Below are 18927 nucleotides of genomic sequence, written 5' to 3'. Positions count from 1 at the left end.
TTTATTCATTCATTTATGATAGACAGAGAGAGAGAGAGAGAGGCAGAGGGAGAAGCAGGCTCCATGCAGGGTGCCCCATGCGGGACTGGATCCCAGGTCTCCAGGATCACACCCTGGGCCAAAGGCAGGCACCAAACCTCTGAGCCACCCAGGCATCCCCATAAAAAATAATATTAAATATAAATAAATTAATGTTTTTCGAATTCATTCATATATATTGTTGTAGTTTGTTTATATTAATTGATTTATGGTATTCCATTGTACAAATATGCCACAACTTTTAATCCATTCTACCACTGATGGACATTTGGATTATTTTCAGGTTTTGGCTATTATGAATAGTGCTGCTCCAAACATCCTTATACAAGTGTTGTTTTTTTTTTGTTTGTTTGTTTGTTTTTTTGTAACATAAAAAACGCATGTTTATTGAAAATAAACCTAGGAGTTTGCAGATGTTAAGCTGTAATAGATATAGCAAAATGCCTTTTGTAGAATTAATTATTTTATAAAAAAAAAGGAAAAGGAGATTTTTGGTATTAGAAATCTCAACCGATTAGTTATATTAGTAATATATATATATATATATATATATATATATATATAGACACACACAAATACATATATGTATATGTTATTGTATATATGTGTATATATATTACATATGTATATGTAATCTCTAAGTAGTTTCCTTTGAATATTTCTCTTGAAATGGGAAAAATCTGTTAACTAATAATTATCCTATTATGTCACTTTTTGTTTTTGTGGTTTTAATGTTATAAATTATCCACAATTGTAGTGACATATTTACTAATAAAAATTCTAGGCAGTAGTGGGAATTTATTATAGTCATAAATATTATTTATTTTCTAAGTATATCAGAACTTACCATATCTGTGGAAATGAATTAGAAAGGATGTTTTTCTGTTCGCATATATGAAGTAAAATACACCATTTTGTAAAATTTATATTACACTGTTTATAAGTGGAATTTCTCACTTTAGAAGACTCCATGAAATTCAGCTTTGTTTCTTTGTATATATAGAAATTTACCCTCAATAATATTTTAAAAATTACATAAATTGTTGTATAAATAAAGGAGGAGAAAATATTTCAAAACTCATTTTATTAGGTCAACATTACCTTGATACCAAAACCAGACAAGGACACCCTAAAAATATGCAAATTACAGAACAGTATCTCTGGTTAATATAGATGCAAAAATCCTCAACAGAAATGTTAAGAAACCAAATTCAATAATACATTAAATGAAGCATAAACCATAATCAAGTGGGGTTTGTTCCAGGGATTCAAGGATGGTTCAACATCTACAATCTACAAATCAAATGTGATTCACCATACTAAAAAAATGAAGGATACGATATTAAAAAATGAAGGATAAAAATAGATCACTTCAGTAGATTCAGGAAGAAACATTTAACAACATTCAGCTTCCATTCATGATAAAAAAAAATCTCTCAATGAAGTATAATAGAGGGATCATACTTCAACATAATAAAAACCACATATGACAAGCTCACATCTAAGATCATATTCAATGTTGAAAAGCTGAGAGCTTTTTCTCTAAGATTAAGAACAACCCAAGGATGCCTACTTGTGCCACTTTTCTTCAACATAATACTGGAAGTCCTAGCCATAGCACTTAGGCAAGAAAAAGAAATAAAGTTACCCAAATTAGAAAGGAAGAAATAATACATCATCATGTCATCTAATGACATATTATATATAGAAAAACCCTAAAGGCTCCACCAAAAAATTATTGGAACTAATAAATGCATTTGCAGACTTGCAGGATACAAAATCAATATATAAAAATCTCTTGCATATCTATAAACTAAAGACTTTCAAAAGAAAAATTAGAAGGCAAATCTGTTTAAAATTGCATCAAAAAGAATAAAATACCTAGGAATAAATTTAACAAAGGAAGTGAAGGATCTATACATGGAGAACTATAGGCAACAGACTGAAGTAAATTGAAAAAACACAAATAAGGAGTAAAATATTCTATGGTCATTGATTAGAAAAATTAGTATTAGCAAAATGTCCATACTATTCAATATATAGATTCAATGCAATTTCTATCAAATTTCCAATAGCATTTTTCATAGAAATAAAACAAACAATTCTAAAATTTGTGTCCCTAATAACAAAGACAAAAGACCCCAAATGACCAAAGTTGTTTTGAGAAAAAGAACACAGCAGGAGATACCACACTTCCTGACTTCAAATTATATTACAAAGCTATAGTAATCAAAACAGCATAATATTGGTGTAAAAACAGACACATAGATTGATGAACAGAATAGAAAGCCTACAAATACATACACACACACACACACACACATATATAACAATTAACTAATTTATGATTAAAGGGAAAAAATAGAATGAGGAAAAGACAGTCTCCTTAATAAATGATGTTGGGAAAACTGGGTAGCCACATGAAAAAGAATAAAACTGGACCTCTATCTTACTCCATTCACAAAAATTAACTCAAAATGAATTAAAGACTTAAATGTAAGACCTGAAACCCTAAAACTTCTACAAGAAATCATAAGCAGTAAGCTTCTACACATCAATCATGGCAATTATGTTTTGGATTTGACATGAAAAGCAGAAGCCACAAAAGCATAAATAAACTAGCAAAACTATGTCAAATTAAAAAGGTCTACACAGCAAAGAAAACTAACAACAAAATAAAAAGGCAACCTACTCAATGAAAGAAAATATTTTCAAGTCATATATCTAATAAAGGGTTACTATCCAAATTATACAGAGTTCATACAACTCAATAGCAAAAAAAAGCCAAAGAAACCCATACAAAAAATCCAATTAAAAATTGTCAGAGGAACTGAATAGATATTTTTCAAGCAGGGCAACTAAATAGCCGAAAGGTACATGAAAAAAAGAAAAAAAATTTCAACATCATTAATCATCAGAGAAAAGCAAATTTAAACCACAATGAGATATCATCTCATATTAATTAAAATGGTTGTCATAAAAAAAAAGATGAAAGAAAGAAAGAAGAAAGAAAGAAAATAAGTGTTGGCTAGGATACGAAGAAAAGAGAACTTTATGCACTGTTGGTGGGAATATAAATTGGTACAGTTGCAAAAGAAAAAGGATAGAGGTTCTTCAAAAATTTGAAGGTAGAACTGCCATACAGTCCAGCAATCCCACTTTTGGGTATATATCCACAGGAAATTAAAACAGAATATTAAAGAGATATAAGCACTCCTGTGTTCATCACAACATTATTCACAACAGCTAAGATGTGGAAACAACCTTAGTGTTCATCAATGGATGTACAATAAAGAAGATGTGGTATAGATATACAATGGAATGTTATTTAGCAATAAGAAAGAAATAATTTCTGCCACTTACGACAACATGGATGAATTTCAAAGGTATTATACTAAGTGAAATAAACCAGACAAAGAAAGATCAATACTTCAAGGTATCACTTATATGAGGAATCTAAAAAAACAGAAAGCCAAACTCAAAAACAGAGAAGAATGGTTGCCAGGGCTCAAGAGTGGGAGAAATAGGGAAAGGTTAAATAAAGGTACAAACTTTCAGCTATAAGATGAGCAAGTTCTAAGAATCTAAATGTAAAACATGGTGGTGGCTATAATTGACAACACTGTATTATATAATTTAAAATATACAATAAAACAAAAATATTATGCATATTGTAGTTTCCTTGTATATATGTGAATTACTAATTCTCAAGAATATTGAAAGGCATTGTGTAGATAATTTTGTCTTAGTACAAACTCTTAAGCAGATTATAAAATTTATTTGAGACAGGTTTTATTTTATAAATTAAATCAGAAACAATCATTCTAAATTTATAATATCTCCCAGGGTATAGGTTATGTTGAAGCTTCCAAATTACAACCTATCATTCAAAGGAGAAAGCATCAGATTACTACTCCAAATTGCTTTTCCTGCATTTTCCCCCCATACTTTCTACATAGTCCAGGTTTGCTCACATGTAAATGCCTCCAAGCCACATGACTAAAATGAATTAATTTTTTTTCTTCTTTCTAAGCTTAGTCATCAAAATTATCTACTTGTCAAATCCAGTCAACTGGTATCTTTGACTTTGCTGACAACTCTTCTTTCCTTGAAACTAATTTCTTACAGCATTTTTCACTGTTCTATTTCTTCTATTTCTTGCATTAATTATATACTTGTGTCTAAAATTGTATATTGCATCAGTCTGTCACCACATTCCCTTTATTCAAATATTTTCTGGTAATTTGTTCTTAGCCTTCTCACTCTTAATGTTTTGTTTGTGGCATCAATTATTATTTCTCAAAACCATATAAATGTAACTCCGTCCTTTTTTCTGAGAAATGCATTTAGATCCATTTTTTCCAATTGCCTACATATATAATTACCTGCATATCCCACCTCTGCTGCAAATTCAATTTAGTGCCATTTTTTTTGTTGTTGCATACTAAATTTTCCTATTGTTGGAACCCATGTTGCCTGTGTTAGAAAATTGTAAATTGTCTTAAATATTTATTAATGCATTCACCCTGCTTTATCTATATTTAATCAAACACTAAAAGAATCATAAACTATATACCCTTCTCTTATCCTCCTTTTTATTGCTAATATATTTCATGCACACAGCATTTTTTCCCATGTACTATTGTAATTATCTTTTTACTGCTCTGTGATTCCAACTTCTAGTTCCTCAAATCTACCCTCTGCAAGTCGTGCTTCCCAAATAAGCAAGTAGGACTGTGTACTTAACAAACATGGATCATGCACATACATATTATTCTGTTTAATTAGTGTATGAAAGTGATTCAAACATGCTGTCTGTGTCCTCAAGAAACCCACACTTACAGGAGAGACACAGTTGTAAATAATGCTTAGACTATTATGAGCTGATACAAGTACTATGGGGAATTAAAAAGAGTATTCATTTTCTCAATCAACTATTGAGGAAGTCTTCAGGGTATTGTTATAAGCACTTGGATAGAGAACTGAACCGGAGAGATTTCCGTGCTCACGTTTTATCTTCAATGACAGAGGATGGAGGGGTCAAGGAAGGCTTCATGGGAAGATGACATAAGAAGTGAGATTTAAAGTCACCATTTCTGATGATGGGCTTAAATACTCTTATTTTGATAAAAGGTGCAAAGATGAGTTTGATGTATTTGGTTAGAAATTACTGACACGGTTTCCTGTTCCTTAGATAAACATCCAGCAAATCAAAGCGCTTACACATCCATAAGTGGGCGTATACTGACCCCAATGGATATAATGAGATTTCCCATTCCAAAGTCGACTCAAATACTTTGAATTCTAAAATAACAAAACAAAACAAAACAAAACAACAACAACAACAAAACCCCTTTGAATTCTCCATTCTATGACATAGACCAGAAAATAGTCTGCTTTTAGGAAGCGATATTTTAGGTAGAATTTTAAGGATGAGTAGTTTTATTTGAGTGAAGGGAAGGGGGAGTGGGATGAATATCAAATGCTGTTCATTGAGGTAGGTGGTGGCTTTAGGGAGATGGTATATTTAAGGAATTGAAGCAAGGCTAGTAGAACTGGAGTGCAAAGAATAGTTTGTCTCCTCAACAGATTTAATTTTCTTAAGTGCAGATTCCAGAGACAAAACTATTTTCATTTACATGGTTTCAGAACATGCCAAAAATGCCTGATATAGAGTATGATTTTTTTTTAAAGATTTTATTCATTTATTTGAGAAGGAGAGAGAGAGAGGGAGAGAGAGCACAAGCAGAGAGGAGAGGGAGAGGGAGAAGCAAACTCCCAGCCCTGTGGAGCAGGGAGTCCAACCAGGGACTTGATCCCAGGACCCTGATCCCAAGATCCCGAAAGCATGACCTGAGCCCAAGGCAGATGTTTAACTGACTGAGCCACCTAGGTGCCCCTAGAGTAGGATCTTAGTGTATAGTTGTTAACTAAATTTATATATATATAAATAAAATAACAAATCAAAATCTATCCTTCAGTAATAGTAGCTTGAACTATGATTTAATATATCAAATCATAGTGTTTCTCAAAAATATTTTATCAAATTTTTATTTTCAGAGCCACTATTAAGAAGTGCTGGACAATGTTTAGTTTAGAAAACTGTACCGTTCTCATTGAACACCTATCTCCAGGAAACAATGGAAATAGATGGAACTGCCCCCTGGGTCTTTCCTCAGCTATTCCCTTAGGCTACCTAGATTTCTAAAGCACTCAGTGCCTGAAGAATTATTGTGATGAGTATTTCATCTGAAAATATTTGCACTGTGTCTGAGGCCTTCAATTCTAGATACACATGCATACAGTAGGAATTTCAGAATATGTTTGATCCAGCAGAAGAATATTTTGTATCTCCTAAGTGACTCTTTTCTTGATCCCCCACAATAAAGTCAACCATGCAAAGCCTAGTAGGTTTTGTTCATATTTTGGGTTCTAGTGAGGTAGAACAAAGTAATGTGAGGTAAAAGGAATGTCTCAAACAGGTTGGCTTTCAACTTTTTACTCCAGCACTTAACGTGAACTGACCTCTAGCAATTTGCTTAATCTTTGTGGTTCTCATTTTGCAGGCATGAAAATATAGCTAAAATACTAAGCACTTATGGGAAATAGATCATGTACCTAAAATAAGCACAGTTCTTTGCACAGAGAGAATTCTTTGCATTCAGAGTCATTTTCAATTCTCCACTCTGATTCTCCTGTTGCACTTATTTTGGGACTGGCATGGTTGAGACTCTAGGAATTAGAGGCAAACTAATATCGCTAAAATTCAAATCTTGCTAATTTTATTTCATAAAAAAAGTCCTTATTCAAGTACTCCAAAGGGTCATGAGAAAAATAACGTTTCACTTGTTGAGAAACTTCATTTTATTGTCTCCTCACTGTCAGTTAAGACCTCTGTTCTCAACTGTTCATTTTAACCATAAATTGAGGGTTATGGTGAAAATTCACCTGGTTTGTACTTATTTTCTCTCAGGGAAAATAAGGGACTCTAAAAATAATATTCACACAAAGTGATGAAGCAATAGACCAGAATTTTCTTTTCTGCAAATTATAGTGTCAGTTATATTCCATTATATTTCTATTTTGATAGCAATATTTCCGAACTCTGCCTGTATTTCCCACTTTGCCCTCCATGTCTTTACTATCCATCTCTTGCGACATTATTCCCTATGGAGCTTTTTGTAGAAATTGCTTAGATTCCCTTTTGTTAGCTCCCATAGGACCCTTTGCTACTTGACTGTCATACTGAAAATATAACTAGCTCTATTTCTTCAAAGTAACAATTAAATAATTATCTTGTCTTCTTAGACCCTGCCCCTTGCTAAATATATGGATTTTTTCAATTTGTGAACAGTTGTTTTGTTTGACTATACTTTTCCTGCATTATTTTAAAAAAATTTAATCCTTTGGAGTTCTTAAATCCACAGCCTATTAATCACTCTGCCAAATATATTGTTTGGAATTTATTAATCATATTTTTTCAGATGGCCCCTATTTTGCTTCTTTTTTTTTCTATTTTCCTTCTTAAAGGAGGTAAAAATACCCTGTTGTTTCATACTAAGATAAACACATTCTAGGATCCATAGTTTGATATCAATTCTGAAATATTTCACTACCAATACAGTTGTATCACATGCCTTTTCCTACTTTTTAAAAAAAATATTTAGAATATTTCTTTGGGCAGAAGTAATACTCATTTTTGCTTATCTTTTAAAGCTTTTAATGCATCTACCTAGGTATCAGTATTCCTGCAAGATTCTGTAAAAGAAAGATCTTTCCTTGTTCTCTAACAGAAACAAGTTTGAACTTACTTCCTAACCAGTTCAAGATATACATATCAAATGCAAATTCAAGTAAGATCTCACTTTTTTTTAAAGTTTAAGTGATTTAATTTATAACTTCATCAGTATGAATATCTATTCTATGGATACCAACAGCCCATTCTACCATTGCTTTAATTATCTTATATTAATAATTGGTTGCAAGCTATTTAAAGCATTGTTGGCTCAATCAAATTGGTGTTGAATGTTCATGTATTTCTAGAGTGGGAAAAATGAATCACCTCTCCTGAACTGTGACAAAACTGCATCTATCAGAAATTTGCATTATTCTGAAATAAATTAATGGGAAAGTAATTTTTTTTTACTGTATAGATTATATTTTATTATTGTAACGTCTCCCCTTTTTCAAAAAAAGTAACACACAAAATATAAAAACAAAAGGCATAAACCATAACTAGAGAGCTCAATGGTGTAATTATAAAATGAAAATCCAAGTAACCACCACCAGGCTCAGGAAGAGAACATTACCGCCCCTCAAAAGCCAGGTTCATGCCCCTCACATCATTACTCACTTCCTTTCTTAAGGTGACCACTATCTTTGATACCATCATGTGATTTGTGTGTCTTTGTTTTTTCTGGATGGAATAACTCTCTAACTACATTTCTATGTCTGATATTTTTTGCTCAGCATTTTTGCATATACATTATTCCATATAGCAGCAATTAATTTTCATTTCCTTATAGAGTTTTATTATATAAATACACCATAATTTATTTATCTAATCTATGACTGATGGGCATTTTGATTGTTTCTAGTTTTAGCAATTACAGATGAAGCTTCCATAAACATTCTTGTGCATCTCTGGAAAGTCGCATTTATGACTAGTGATGATATTATCAGTACATATCTATAATTTTTATGGATGACTCCAATGAATTTTCTAGAATACTTACTCGTTTAGACCAAGAAGGTAAGAGAGTTCTAGGTGCCTTACATTATTCCCAACAAAGTAAGCCCTATAAATCCATCTGTGAATTGCTTTTTGGACTCTCATTTCATCAACAGAAATCTGATTTTTCACGTAAATACAATTTATTGATCTTTTCCTTCTTGAATATGTCCTACTTAAGAAATAATATAGGTATTTTTTTTTAAAAAAAGGTATTCTTGGGATCCCTGGGTGGCTCAGTGATTTAGTGCCTGCCTTGGGCCCAGGGCATGATCCTGGAGTCCTGGGATTGAGTCCCATATCAGGCTCCCTGTGTGGAGCCTGCTTCTCCCTCTGCTTGTGTCTCTGCCTCTCTCTATGTCTCTCATTAATAAATAAATAAAATCTTAAAAAAATAAAAATAGAAGTATTCTTTTATATTATCTTTTAGATATCCAAAATCTTCAAAAGAGAAGGTAAATGGAAAGAGGTATACCCTGCTTATATACAAATACATATATATACACACAAAGAAGTAGCAGAAGTTAGAATTTGCACTTCAAATTCAGCTTTAATTCTCATTTATTCAGTCACTTGACCTTGATCCATTTCCTAAACAATAAATGCCTTCAAAATGTACCAGTTTACTGGGAGTAGCCTGGGTAGTTGGTAGGGAATGCTTCCATCTGAGAGGTTAATGATTATTCTATGCTGAAAATTTTCTATGGATTGTAGTTTATGAGACAAAATAAAAGAGGATCCAGTCTCAAGAAACAGGAATACCACAAACTAGGTGACAGTACTGGGCTGGATGCCAGTTTCAGTAGGCAATAGACTGGTTGAAAAATTAATTGAGAAAATTCTTAAAATTACCCTTGTGAAACCTCCACAGTGAAGTAAAAAGACACACTTCCATCTCTACTATCAATATAGTCTTGAAATACTAATAAGGAAAGTTCATTTTCCTCTTGGCTGTGTGTGTCTTTTTGTGTGTGTGTGTGAAAAAAGTGAAAGGTGACTCTATTGTCATTATTAAAATCTGATATGTCCTTCCCATGGTCATATTTAGTCTCACATTGTTCTTGGCTAAAAGCTCTAAAGCTATATAATGTTCATAGTTTTTTATTTGAGAGTTTCAACATTATTGCTTAAATATGCCTTTCTGTCATATATCTGTGAAAATTTCAACCATTGTCTTAATTATTATTGTGGTGTAGTAGGATATAATGTCTAATCAATTTTCACCATTAATCCTACCTAAACAATCCTCCCTTATATACAAAAAGGAGGAAATAATAGACTCAATTTGCATAATGCTTTAATGTAGTCATGCTGAGCAACATGATTCACAGATAATCAACTTTGTTAAAGATAATGGTGTACCAATTTATAATACAGTGCTATGTTACATTGTTTGAAGGCTGAGGAGAAAGGAAAGAAAAGCAGATGTTTCCAGAGAATTTAGAGTGGTTTAAACAACAAAACAAAAAGAAAAAATAATTATTAAAGCAGTGTTCAAAAACAATTTTAAGAGGAAATATTTTTTTCAGACTAAATATAACAAAAAGATCTAATACACAAAGTCAGTAAAGTATCCCGGACATGCTTCTTTACCCTCTGTATCTTGCCCATTTTCAGTGGCCTCTGAAGAACTTATAATTGGCTCCTAACAATGTAGTTTGATAACCACTGAATTACTTATAAAAATGATGTCATTGTGGAATAAGACCATAAGTAGCTATAGCCTCCACTTAAAAAAGAACTCTCTAAGACTATCAGAGAGAAATAGAATATGTGAATGGGATATGAAAAAAATGGAAACATCCTAGTCTCTTTAGATAATTATTACATGAAATCGGACGAGTATAGAAGCCAGGTGAACCTCAGTTTTCAATAGGTACAATTAAGAGTATAACATATACCTCAAAGTCATCCCTCAAAAAGATGACAGAAACTGAGCAATGTATGTCAAAAATGTTTTGTTTAAAAAAAGTCCAAAAACTTAACAGATGTAAGGCAGTAGTTTACTAAGTATTGAAAACTATTTACAAGGCCACTGATTAAATGTCCTTTTTCCACCAAGGACAGTATAGCAAATATTTTAGGTTTTGATGGCCATATAATCTCTATTAGCCACAGGTACTCAACTCATGTTATAATACAGAAACAGCCATACCAAATATATAAACAGGTAGGTATGACGCTGTTGCAGTAACACATTATTTACGAAAACAAACAGTTGGCTGAATCTGCCCAGTGAACTACAGTTTGCCCACCTCTGCCCTAGACCCTTTCAACTCAGAGTGTGGTCCATAGACCAGCAGTGGCAGCATTCTGTGGGAACAGGACAGGCTACATAGATTGTGAGTCAAGGGCAAAATTAAAATGCAGGGCCTTTTGTTCATAAATTACTAAGAATATTAGTATGCTGACAGCAGAGTATTAAATCAAGTGTATGGCCTTTGTGCAATTCCACAGGCCCCACACCTGTGAATCCAGGATGGCCTTAACATTTTTTAAAAATGCAGAACCTCAGAACCTACCCTTGACCTAGATTGAATCACAATCTGCACATCAATAAGGTCTTCAGATTATTCTTACTTACTTAGGTTTTGAGAAGCAGTGATAGATTAAAGTGATTTTAGGCCTATATTTCCTGCTAGGAACCATCTAATGAAGTCTGTCATTACTTTCCTCAATGAGAAATGTACTTTGAAACTGGTAGAAAACTGTTTACAAAATAAATGAAAAATTAACATAGTCAACAAAGATGTTCTTGTACTCTCTAACTAATCTCCCAATTAAATGATTTGCAACTTATCCTCAGTTTTTTTCTGCCACTCTCGGTGTATCTAACTGGTTGCTGAGTGCTGATCATTTCCTCAGGGAATTTTCTCATTCTGCAATGCCTCTCAGCAGAGTATAGTGGTTAAGAATGTTGATTCTGGAGCTGAACTTCCTGGGTCTGTATGCTGGCCACACCTCTTACCAACTGTTTGATCTTGGACAGGTTTCTTAGTTTGTCTATCTGTTTCAGTTCCCTTGTCTTTTAAGTAGAGAAGATAGTAACTCATAGCATTATTGTGAGTAGTAAATGACTTTTTATATATAAACGACTAGTGTCCAACACACAGTAGACATTTATAAACATTAGATAATATTATCTTCCAATTACCATCACCTTTCGTTATTTTGGCCCTCATAATCAGTATCCTGAGCTCCTGCCATATTACCTTTTCTCAGTGTCACATAGTAATTAGGATTAGCTGCACAGAAATTTGGGAGCAAAATTAGTCATACTGCTATAGTACAAGAATAACTAGAAGGATTTTTGTGAGAATAATATAATGGGAGCCAGGTAATTGTCCTAAGGATAAAATCAACACATAGAAATCAATTCCATGAAATCAAGTGTAATAAATTCAGTTGAGTCTCAAGCAGGCTTTGAAATTCAAGAAGGTCTAGATCAGGAATAAAAAATTATAGCCTCTTGCTAAATCTAGCCTACTTCTTGTTTTTATAAATAAAGTTTTAATGGAACAGAGTCAGGCTCAATTCTTTTTCTTATTGTCAGTGTCTGCTTTTACACCGGAGAGTTGAGTAGTTATGATAGAGACCATGTAACCCACAAAACTTAAAATGTTTAATATCTGGCCCTTTATGGAAATAAACACAAATGTACTGGCTCTTGAGTATTATAGATGCAAGACAGAATTGGTGGGATTTTTTAGGCAGAACTTGATCATTGAAAGAACCTTCTAAAATAGGCCTGAGAATAAAGTCTGAAAGAAATCCAAGTCATATGGCTGAGAATCAGGCCCTGGAGTGGGAGAGGGAACTAAGCCAGGATATTCAGGGGGTTGACTGCTTATCTTCATTGCTGAATCATTTGGGGACTCAACCCTCTTTAAAGAAAGAGGGAAAACTACTTCTAAAACACAATTTCTTGTGAAGTGAGTTCTATGATCGGTCTGAGTGAATTCCCTTGATTCTGGGGACAAATCAGGAAGTTGGCAGAAGGCTTTGTGATTAATACAATGTTTAGGGTACAACAATTATCATCTAAATCTAATCATGTAACTCTGTTTTGACATCATCATATTATAAGGTAAAAATTCTTTGATGTGGCATCTAAATTCTTCTTTTGAAGGTCTTATACACTAATAATTCCAGAGACACCATTGCATACTTGGCTTTGAATATGAAAAATATCTAGTTTTGAATCCAGCTTTTGCAGATATTTTTGTCTATAACCTAAAATATCCTTCCCTTGCCCTTCACCATAAAGCAGGTTGCAATTCATCCTATAAATAGCCAGCTCAAATACCATCTGTTCTGGAAATCCTTTCACTAGTCTTACAGGCATAATTAGTTATTCCTTTCACTATAAATGGAGAAGATCATGTTATAACCCAGGAAATCAGTGGACACATAAAGCAGAAATCCAACATAGCAGCAGGATTCCATCTAGGAGTGATGTCTTCCACATGTAGCAAGCCAAAGTAACAGACTCCTCCCAGCATTGGTAGGAACAAAAAGCAGAAACCCACTACTCCTGGGCTTCATCCCAAGAGTAACACCATAATAGGATAAACTCATATAGTAGCTGTTCTTCCCCAAGCGGAAATGTTCAACAAGCAGGTAGTTTCCAGAATGTGATAATAGATAAAACCACCTGGCAGTCTTTGCAGTGGTATTGTAGGTTAGTAGATACTGCCCTCTCAGAATAGTATGGAGAAATGCCATTCTGAGAAATAGAGTGTGCAAGAAAGAGGAAAATATTTAAATTTGAAGGAGTTTTCCCATCACAATAAAATATATAGGAGACATTCATTCAGACATTCAGACATTCATTCAAATATATAGTCAGACATTCAGACATTCAGTTTCTGTCCTCCATGATAACAAGTGAGGACATTTCACTCTTGAGAATGGGATTTCTCAGTTAGATCTAGGTTAAACCACTGGACAACGGCCCTGGACAATCTAATAAAACATTGCTGGAAAATAAAAACTACAGATTAACCTTAATTCTTTCTCTTATACTTGACATGCAATCCATCAGGTAGTCATATTGGCTCTACCTTCAAAATATATTCCAAATAATCAAACCATTTATATCTTACCACTTAAACCACTATCATTCTGCTCTGAGTCACCATCTTCTCTTGCCTGAACTCTGCAGTAGCCTCTACCTGGTTTCTCTGGTGGCAGTTTTGACTTCCCACCCCAGAAGATGCTCTCCATAAGGCAACTAGAAAAATTTTGTCAAAATATAAATCTAAGCATATCATTTTTATGATCAAAGTAATTCAACTACTTCCCTATAAACTTAAAGTAAAATTCAAGAATCACTATGGTTTGTAAGATCTGAGTTCCTGCTGCTTCTTTTCATAATCCCTATCGGATCTCCTTAACCATTGGGTTCCTCCAGCCATTTGATCCTTGATGCTTCTTGAGCATGTCAAGCAACTGCCTCAAGACTTTACTTTGCATTTACTTTCCCAACTGCCTGGGACTCTCTTCCTTCAAATAGCCAAATAACTTTACTTCTCACTGCTTTCTACTTTCTCCTCAAACATTATCACTCCAACAAAAAAAAAGCATCTCTGACCAACCTTTTGAAAATATAGAAAAATTCATCATTTTCTATCACTTTATTCTACTTCATTTCTTCATAATGCTTATATTAAATTATATATTTATTAACTAATTATCTGTATCCTCCTACAAAAGAATAAATTCTATCAGAGCAGGGTTTTTGTTTGTTTGTTTTGCCCTTGTATCCAGTGTCTACTAGAGGCCATGAGAATATAAGAGGAGCTCAAGAAATACTTTTGAATTAAATAGTGGATAAAATTAATAATCTCCAGGAAATGTGAATGTGAAAAGCGATAATAATGGTTTTACCCATATGATTGCATTTTATTTAGTCATAAAATAAGTGTTAAGAGCATAGAAAACTTGTTTTCCCTAGTTTGATTCTATCCTGCTTGGCTGTTCTCCGGCATAATAGCAGTTTATCTCTGTCTGCCTTCTTTTTTTTTTTTAAGATTTTATTTATTTATTCATGATAGAGAGAGACAGAGAGAGAGGTAGAGACACAGGCAGAGGGAGAAGCAGGGTAGATGCAGGGAGCCCAACATGATCCCGGGACTCCAGGATCACACCCTGGGCCAAAGGCAGGTGCTGAACCGCGGATCCACTCAGGGATCCCCTCGTCTGCCTTTAACCTCCTATGTGTGTGCCACCACCCCATGGATGATTTGATGGACATGTATATGAGCCCTTTGAGACCCCAGATCTATCTTGTCAGTTGTGAACTAAAGGCTGACAAAGATGACCATTTAAAGATGGATAATGATGAAAACGAGCACCAGTTATCTTTAATAACAGTCAGTTTATGGATTGGTGCAAAGGATGAATTGCACATTGTTGAAGCAAAGGCAATGAAGTACAAAGGCAGTCCAATGGAAGTCACACTGGAAACTTTGAAAATGTCTGCACAGCCAACATTTCCCTTGGGGGCTTTGAAATAACACCACTTGTGGTCTTAAAATAGACATGTTGTTCAGGGCCTGTGCATAATGGTGGATAGCACTTAGTAGCTTTGGGGGAAGATGCAGAGTAAAGTAAAGAGGAAGAAGATGTGAAACTCCTTAGCATATCTGGAAAGCAGTCTAACCTTGGAAGTGGTAGCACATTTCCACAGGGGGAAAAAATTGGCGTTAGTGAAAATGATGATGAAGATGATGATGATGATGATGATGAAGAAGATGATGATGATGATGAAGATGATGATGAACATGATAAGGAGGGAGAAGCAGAAGAAAAAGGTCCAGTAAAGAGTCTATATGAGGTACTCCAGCCAAGAATGCAAACCAGAATGAAAGACTCAAAACCATCAACACCGAGATCAAAAGGTCCCCAACCTTTCAAAAAACAGGAAAAATACTACGAGAAAACCCAAAAGACCTAGTCCTATAAAGGACATTAAAGTCAAATTACGATTGCATGTAGAAAAAGGTAGTTCTTTCTCCAGAGTGGAAGCCAAGTTCATCAATTATGTAAAGAGTTTCTTTCAGATGACTGACCAGGAGGTTATTCAAGATCTCTGGCAGTGGAGGAAGTCTATTAAAATAGTTTAAGTGGCACCTGGGTGGCTCAGTGGTTGAGTGTCTGCCTTTGGCTTAGGTCACGATCTTAGGGTCCTGCGATCAAGACCTCCCCATAGGGAGCCTACTTCTCCCTCTGCCTCTCTCTCAGTCTCTCATGAATAAATAAATAAAAATCTTAAAAAATAGTTTAAATAATTTATGTTAAAATTTCCCATCATTTCATTTCTGTAACAGTAAATATCGGGACATCCTTTTTATAACACAGAGTGACAACTTTCCCTACCATATCTGATAAATATTGCTCAAGTTCCATTGCCAAGAACATATTGTCCAAAATGCATTAAATTTAGCTTTTAAAGATGGAACTTCATCCTTTGCTTGGTTTTAAGTCTGTATGGAATGTTATGATAGAATAGAGTAGTAGTGATAGTCAGACAAATAGAAATGGTGGGGAGACAAAATATACATATGAAATAAACTCAGTATTTTAATAAATTAACAAAAAAGCACATAGAGTGCTTAATATGTGAATTTAATATAAAATTTAATCTACAAGTTTGCACACAGAATTTTGGGACAACACTGCAAATTACACATGCATAGAAAAAAGTAGAAGGAAATCAACTATAAATCTCTATTAAAAATTTCTTAGAGTGGTAGAAGTATTTGTTGCCTTATCATTTACATTTTCTTTCATCTTTAAATTTTTAAAAATATTTTTATTTATTTGACAGAGAGAGAGATAACAGGTAGTCAGAGCAGCAAGCAGACAGAGAGGGAGAAGCAGTCTCCCCACTGAGCAGGGAGCCTAATACAGGATATGATCCCAGGACCCTGGAATCATGACCTGAACCAAAGCCAGATCCTTAACTGACTGATCCACTCAGGTGCCCCTCATCTTTAAATTTTCAGTGTATTTTTTAAGGAAAACTAGAAAATTAGAATAGTGTATTAGAAAAAGATATGTTTTCAGAATTGAGCACCTACTGTGTGCTCATTGTAGCACATTGCTACTATGTGCAACCCACTGACTGGGACTGGTGGATATCATGCTAAATAGGTGTTCTAATTTTAACCGGGATAATATATGAATAAACCAATAATTGTAATTTCAGTCAAATGTGACAAAGATCACATGAGAAATATGTGTGCTCCTTAATTTCTTAAAGCCTTAGTTTCCTCACTTGTAAAATAGAAATATTAATACATCTTCTTCATTTTTCTGTGCTAATATTACATGAGCTAACGTGAGTAAAAGACTTAACAGAACTCCTCACTAATAGTAAACTCAATTAGTCATTTTTATTGTTATTCTTATCAGTGTAATATAGAAGATGGGATGATTATTTTCTGAACTACATCAGGGAAGACATCATGAAGTATTGGGCATTGGATTGAGCTTAAGAAGTAATAGTATTTGACAAATAGCACATAGTATGGGCTAAGATATGCTATGGTAACAAGAATTCCCCCAAATCTCAGTGGCTCAGGATAACAAAACTTGACTTACACAACAATGGGGAAGGACTGTCACCATAATCCCTCAGAGGAACCCAGAGGAACAAGCCATTATCGTGACCTATGCTTAACCTGTGGAGCAGTAGGAGTGGTGTGCATTTAGTTACTCGCCATCTCTGAAATTTTCTGGCAAAAGTGACACATTTCACTTTCACACACATTTCAATAGCTAAACAAAGCTACATGGCTAAATCTAACTTCAAGCTGATGGCAAGCAGTCCTAACCCTGTGCATGAAAGTTAAAAAGCTGGAAATATTGGGTGAAAGCATTAATGATCACCACAAATATATTGACAAGGAAAGTTGGTAGATTTGTTTCACCATTGGGATAATTTGGACCATGATACACTGTTATGCCCTGGATTTTTCCTCTATCTCTGGACAAAAGCAACATGAGAGTGTATCATCTCCAGCAGTTTGGCAGAATGGAAACCCCAAAATCATCATATTCTGAAAATGCCAGAAAAAGTTGAATAATTTTTAAAAGAATAAAGTGCATGTCTGAGCTGGCAATAAAGTCAGAGTAATCCTTAGAGGCAGAAAGCAAACAGAAAGCATAAATCCACAGTAATAAGTGAAATAAAGTCCATGGCTTCCCTGAGAAAAGTTGTACATTCCTTAATATAGAGCTTTGATTTTAATAACCTATGTGTGCTGAGAGCCCACACAAAGTGAAAGATCAAATCAGAGATCATACATAAACCTGGGATTCAAGTGTAACAATTTCAGGGAAAGAATAAAACTGGAAACATAAATAAAACAGGAAAGTAATCATTTACAAAGATAGAATGTTCGAAAGCTTGTCTATTCTAGCCTTGGGTTTCAGAATTCTTTTTTTTTTTTTTTGGTTTCAGAATTCTTAACCACAAGCTGGCGCTCATGTGGTATTGTGGTCGAAGCTCACCCTGACAACCCAGGAAAAGAATAATGTTGAAAGCATCTGATGAAGTGATCAAGCGGTATGACTGTTCCAGGGACTAAGAATGCAAACCCTAAGAAACACATGCAAATATTCACTGAAGGAACAAAACTTCAGTCTAGATCACAAGGATTCCCCACAAATACAATTGTTTTCAAACATGAATGCTTGATAAAAATAATGATAAAGCAAACAGGCAGTATGGCAACATAAATGATATGAGCAACCAGATCAAATAAAAAAAATTTTAGACACTGGAATTATCAACTACAGAGTGGAAATAAATGATCATCTATAGAATGAAAAATATATGGAATATATTAAAAAATAGATAATCTAAATATGGACAGGAAAGAAGTGTAAATTGTTATACACAATTTTTAAAAGTTCAAATACAAATTTTAGAAATAAAATAATAGTATCAGAATTTAAAGATATGAGATGATTTCAAAATTGTAGTAAAATGAACATAACATAAAACTTACCATTTTAACCAATTCCATGATTTACAGTGTTGTGCCACCATCATCACTAACCAGCTCCAGATATTTAATTTGTTCAACATCCCAAAAAGAAACCTCGTACCCATGAAGCTCAGAAGAGTTCTTTCCTCTTTTGTTTTT

At 33.9% G+C, this 18927-nt stretch overlaps 1 pseudogene; it reads left to right on the top strand.

The window, feature by feature from the left end:
• The first annotated feature begins 15006 nt into the window (after positions 1–15006).
• On the top strand, positions 15007–16072 carry LOC112648185 (nucleophosmin-like; annotated as a pseudogene).
• The last annotated feature ends 2855 nt before the right edge of the window (positions 16073–18927 follow it).

This window comes from Canis lupus, chromosome 7 (genome assembly GCF_003254725.2).
Source record: "Canis lupus dingo isolate Sandy chromosome 7, ASM325472v2, whole genome shotgun sequence".
In the NCBI taxonomy this organism is placed as follows: Eukaryota; Metazoa; Chordata; class Mammalia; order Carnivora; family Canidae; genus Canis; species Canis lupus.
The sequence above is the reverse complement of the archived record's forward strand: the minus strand, read 5'-3'. Positions and strand labels throughout refer to the sequence as shown.